General features: G+C 48.3%; 1 protein-coding gene across 1 annotated transcript in view; it reads right to left on the bottom strand.

Moving 5' to 3' along the window:
- The window catches only part of ZC3H3 (zinc finger CCCH-type containing 3), a gene marked incomplete at both ends in the record, with an annotated part of 59,440 nt that overhangs the window by 50,199 nt on the left and 3,132 nt on the right, over window positions 1-6,109 (bottom strand). The window lies entirely within an intron of this gene.

Below are 6,109 nucleotides of genomic sequence, written 5' to 3'. Positions count from 1 at the left end.
GAAAAAGAAAAAGAGAGAAGGAGGGGGCGGGGGGGGGGGGGGTGCAACATAAAATCAGCCCCTTAACTGTGTATGGGTTCAAAATGAAACAGAAGAGATTTAGTTCAGATCTAAGACAGAAGCTGTTCCCTGTGAGGGTGCTGAGGCGCTGGCACAGGGTGCCCAGAGAAGCTGTGGCTGCCCCATCCCTGGCAGTGTTCAAGGCCAGGTTGGACACAGGGGCTTGGAGCAACCTGCTCTACTGGAAGGTGTCCCTGCCCGTGACAGGGGTTGGAGCTGGAGGAGCTTTAAGGTCCCTTCAACCCAAACCATTCCATCATCTTATGATCATCAAGTCCAACCATCACTACAAGCACGAGGAGGAAGCAAAGCTTTTAACTCAGGAGCTTCAGTTGGGACAGAGGGAAAGAAGTTCCTGTGAAGCAGAAGACAACATGAGCAGCTCCTGCTCTGCACATTAGTGATGCTCTCACACTGAACCAGCCCCACCTTATTTAAGAAGCCAATACACAACACGGAAGGCTCCCTGGAGAAATCTGCCTCTTGCTTCCTCCTCCCGCTTCCAGCCTCCTTGTGCCTAAGAAATCCCAGCACCACGGCTGAGGAGTCCTGCCTGGAAGGGGGATATTCCAGAGGGGAAAAGCCACCAAGGAGCTTCTTGCTGGCATCTTTGTAATATCCTGTAATCCCCCCGGGCAGGAGCGCTGTGGAGCCCACCCTGCTGCTGAACAATGCACTTTGGAATTCAATTAAAGCCATTATCTCTTGTGCCGAAGCAATTGTGTCCAGCATCTATCCTGCAGCCCTTTACACCTTCAGGCTCCTTCTCCTCCTGTTTCCTCCTGTTTCTGCTCTTGCAAATTCAATTGCTGATAATCTGAATCCCCCCAACAAAAAGAATGAGCACACCTTGTCCGAGGGAAATTGATTCTCTTTTTGCTTGAACCAGGCGATTGCCACGTTTTATATACTCTGGTCTTGGTGATCATTAGTAATTCAATTTTCTTTTTATTAGCCCCCTTATCTGCTGAGCAATAGAGTGGCAGAAGTGACCTCTTCTGCACGGGGAAATGTTTCAAATCTTCTCCCTGATTAATTTTGCCAGTTAAGGCAAAGAGGAGAGAAATGGCCCAGCTCTTAAGCATCACAATGAATAAAGCTTAATGTTGATTGTGATGGAATTTGGAATGCCAGGGAAATTGATTGAACGCAGCAATTACACTGCAATAGTAACTCAAGGGAAATGGGATAGTTTTCTCCTGGCCATAGGCTTTTGGTTATTTAAAACAATCCAATTTGCAAGGATAATTATATATTAGTGTTTTATCTGCCACTTGAAATGAACATGGGAGTTTTGATACTGGCCCAGCATTAGCAGGTTATTGCTGCAAATTACTTGATATCTGCTTTCTTTCACATAAAGACGAAATTAGGCCATCAATAACCAGCAAAAGGTGGACTGGGGAGATGTGAGGGGCACGAGTGCCCTCTGCAGGGCTGCGGGGAAGGAAGGGATGCACCAGAGACTCCCCAAAATTCCCAATATCCCTGCTTGGAGTGAAGCACAGAGGCACCGCTCCGGAGCCGGACATGCAGCCAATAGGTGTGATGCGGATCCCCATCCATAAAGCTGCCACATCTTTGCCATTAAAGGAAATTAAGACAAAATCATCTTCATTTAAGCACTTACTTCGAGTTTTTCCTAGAGAAAAAGCCCTGGGAATAAGAAATGACAGTGTTGTCATGCTGAATTCCCACTGGATGAACACTTCCAACACAGCAGCGATGCACAAGAGCTGCAGCAGCCAAAGGAGGGCAACAGCATTGATTTTTAGGAAGGGTGAGGAAAGGTTCACAACTGTAAGTACTCAACTGTCTTTCATTAAAAACAAGAGTTGAGAAAGGGCCTCATCCTGCAGGATGTCAAATAGGCATCAGTTAGAGGTGGGAGTAAAAAGCTGCTGGAAAAGAGAGGGATCCCTGCATCCGCACTGCTGGTACAGGAGCTGGAGTACAGAGGAATGGGCGCATCCCGCTGGATCAGTCAAACCTCCCTTTAAAGCTGGTATTTTCCCTTAAAACTGGTGATAAAAAGGTCATATCCCAGTCACAGGTTGGGAATAATCCCATCTCCAGTTTGGAGGAAGCAGATAAAAGGCTGCCCCAGTGAACGGGACAGCACAAGGCCAAAGAGCACAACAGGAACTGGTGTCATCCTACAGTAGGTATCAACATGTGATTATATTGACCATTCCCTCTATCAAATAAGCCTCAGAAAGCCAATTCAGGAGAGACATCTGCCATGGAGACAACAGCATTCCAATATACCCTCATTGGCAGGAAAGTTCCTTGGCAAATGACAGAGGAAGAGCCCAGTATTTATTCTCCAAATCAAATCCTTTGGTTCAGATGCCAAAAGAAAGTGGTTGGAGAACTGCATCCATGGAAATTCCACCCACATCTCAACTATAGGCTGGTCTCTCACTGCTTCTTGCACCCAGAAAGTGGGATTGCAGCTCAGAGCTCCCCAGTAAGAGGGTAGAGACCCGCAACATCCCCAGTGGGACTCCTAAACATAAAGAGGGGAATTAAAAGTTCAGGCTGTAAAACAGCTTCTGATCATGGGAAATCATTGGGAAATACACATATAAATACATGTTTGAAGAAAGAAACAGAAAAAAAGTGCTACAGGAAACCTGGAGAGGGGCTTTGGACAAGGGATGGAGGGACAGGACACGGGGAATGGCTTGAACCTGCCAGAGGGGAGATTGAGATGAGCTCAGAGACAGAAGCTCTTCCCTGTGAGGGTGCTGAGGCGCTGGCACAGGGTGCCCAGAGAAGCTGTGGCTGCCCCATCCCTGGCAGTGTTCAAGGCCAGGTTGGACACAGGGGCTTGGAGCAACCTGCTCTAGTGGAAGGTGTCCCTGCCCGGGGCAGGGGGTTGGAACTGGGTGAGCTTTAAGGTCCTTTCCAACTCAAACCATTCCAGGATTCTATGAAATCAGAGAGTTAACTTCAGGTTGTATTTAAACTGGGTGTACTATCTCTAAGCACCACAGTGGCATCAGTGGCCTGAGGACCATGTTCAGCTGCCTGATGATCACAGAATCATAGAATCATAGAATGGTTTGGGTTTGAAAGGACCTTAAGATCATCCAGTTCCAACCCCTCTGCCATGAGCAGGGACACCACACACTAAACTATGTCGCCCAAGGCTCTGTCCAGCCTGGCCTTGAACACCTCCAGGGTTGGAGCATTCACAACTTCCTTGGGCAACCTATTCCAGCGCCTCACCACCCTCACTGTGAACAACTTCTTCCTTAGATCTAACCTAAAGTTCCCCTGTTTAAGTTTAAACCCATTACCCCTTGTCCTACCACTAGAGTCCCTAATGAAGAGTCCCTCCCCAGCATCCTTGTAGGCCCCCTTCAGATATTGGAAGGCTGCTCTGAGGTCTCCACGCAGCTTTCTCTTCTCCAGGCTGAACAGCCCCAACTTTCTCAGCCTGTCTTCATACGGGAGGTGCTCCAGTCCTCTTATCACCCTCGTGGCCCTCCAATGATCCTTGCTGGATCAGCTTTTCATAGAATGGTTTGGGTTGAAGGGACCTTAAAGCTCCTTCAGTCTCAACTCCCTGCCACAGGCAGGGACACCTTCCACTAGAGCAGGTTGCTCCAAGCCCCTGTGTCCAATCTGGCTTTGAATATCCTCCCCTGCATAAGGAGAGAAGCAACCGCTGCCTTTTATCCCTCTTGTACCAGACCCCTGATTCAGACCCAAGCTGCTTTGCCTACACCAGATGACACAACCTCATCTGCCACTTCTATAGATAAATGCATGTGTGAAGCCTGAAATCTGCACGTGCTGGATGAAGCAGATCCAGTGCAGAAATCAATTCAAAGAAGGGGAAGGTCAGTGGCTTCATCAGCTTCATGACCATGCCCAAAGCAGGGACATGTTACCCGAGTGCAATCATAACTCTTCCCATCAAAACAATCACCTCCAAGTTCTCCTTCCCTCCAAAAAGAGCCTAAGAAGTTAAATGGGAAGAACCCTTTAATATTAATGGCACATTAATATTAAGTGTGATGTGGTCATGAAGTCCAACATCTAAAGGCTGTTTCATCAACATGCATTTGGCTCCAGTGAGCAACAGAACATTTCCTGTTCCTCTTTGCTTCGGTCAAGCACTTGAGCTCCTCCTGTGCACAAGCCCTGGGTTAAACAGAGGAACAGAGCACTGACTGCATTAGAAACGCTTCACTGCTCTCTGATCCCATCAGAGCAACTTCCATTTAGGACACATCCCAATTCCTGAGTGGTTACTAAATGCTCACCTTGATCAAAGGAGGATTTTGGAGTTGAGCTGATAATAGCTGCAGGTGTAACACTCATTATGGGAGCAGCATAAATGATCCCAATAGAGCTGCTCCCACTCTGCCACTTCCCATTATCCCTCTAAGGATGACTGATCCTTAACTGAAACCCCAGTGATTGCCAGAGGGAAATGCTTCTGAACACAAAGCATCAGGAAACACCACTCTGAAGCGGAGCCTCAGCAGTGGCTGGAAGAGCTGCCCCACTGCAGGACATCAAACAGATCCCGGTGGATCCAAAACAGGAATTGGAGGGGCAGGAGATGGACAGGCCTTTGTGTTACACACTTGGGAAAGGCAGGAATTCAGTATGTGCTTGTGCCACGTATCCCAAAAGCCTGTTTAACAGGACAAACAGGAAAGCTGGGAAGGAAGGGACTGACCTCCCTTGTTGCAACAACACTTGGTGCACATTCCTCCCCAGGCTTCCTCCCATCCTCAGCCCTGACACAGGTGCTGTTTGCATCCCAGTGTGGGATCTTGGGAATGCAGCATTGCTGGCTGCTCACTCAGCACACTGCCATGAGGGCCCAGTGGATCCAGGCTCCAGCATGACCACATCCATCCGTGGAATCACAAGCCTGGCTCCCAGTGCCTAAAGGGGCTACAGGAAACCTGGAGAGGGGCAGCATTTTCAATTCACCATCTAAGGCATCGGGGCTCCTTCTCCCACTGGCACAAAGCACAGGGAAAAGAAGGATCTGTGGCATTTAGGAAGTGAGGAGGAGCAGTCTCACACAGGCACACACACATACAGGCACAGGCAAAGGCAGAGATGACATTTCCGTTTGCTTTTAGTCCTTTTAAGAACCAAATCAAGACACACTTGTACAGCAGGTACAGCAGTTCACAAAGAAAATGAGTCACTTCCAAACCTATATTCCAGCTTTTCCCTAAACTTCCTTATTTGCCACCATTACTTTGAGCAAAGGCAGAAACACAACTCAATTTCTGCTCTATCTACACATTTGCAGCCCTACATTGTTTAAAACCAAGCATCTTTTCAGGATGGGAACATTTCCTTCTATCAAGGAATGAGGATTTGGAATATATTCCCAAAAAACACAGGCTTTTGGCAGCTGCAGTGGGAGGCTCCTGGGGGGCAGAAGATTTGGATCCATTTTGTACATTCTCAACCTATGTGAAGCTTCATTTGGTTGGGCTCAGTTTGCCTGACAGCTTCCACAAAGCAGAGATGTTTGCCAAGCCAAGGGAGCTCCTCTGGGTGCTGGAGCCTTCCTGAGGGAGCAGCTTTGGTGCTGTGACCTCCCCAGTGATACACACAGCTGAGCCAGCTACACGTAGTAGCACAAATCCAGGTGTAAACATGGAGCTACATAGAGAACATCACCATCACCTAAGGAGGAAAAGCCTTGATGCCCCCACCTCACTGTCACAGCTGGATCTGGCCACGTGTTATGTTCACCACATCTGGTTCCAGATATCACAGAAGAGCAACCACAGTTTATGTCCAACCACACGTGGTGCCTTCACACACTGCATGAGAGCTTCCAACACAGTGTCTGGAGGTGCTTCTCCAGGCACCAAAGGGTTTGCTGACATCCTTAAACAGAGGAAGATGCAGCCCCAAGGCCAAACAACTGTTTCAATGCTGGACCATCAAGTCAACTGCACAAATGATCTTAATCTCCTTCCCCTTCCTACCTCCTAAATCCAGATCCAAAATTCTCCTCCCAGCATTCCCTCACCCCTCCAAACCCTCTTTAAATACA

The sequence above is a fragment of the Nestor notabilis genome, unplaced genomic scaffold, assembly GCF_000696875.1.
Source record: "Nestor notabilis isolate BGI_N333 unplaced genomic scaffold, ASM69687v1 scaffold3664, whole genome shotgun sequence".
Lineage (NCBI taxonomy): Eukaryota > Metazoa > Chordata > Aves > Psittaciformes > Psittacidae > Nestor > Nestor notabilis.
Note: the sequence above shows the minus strand (reverse complement) of the source record. Positions and strands in the feature narration are given on the sequence as shown.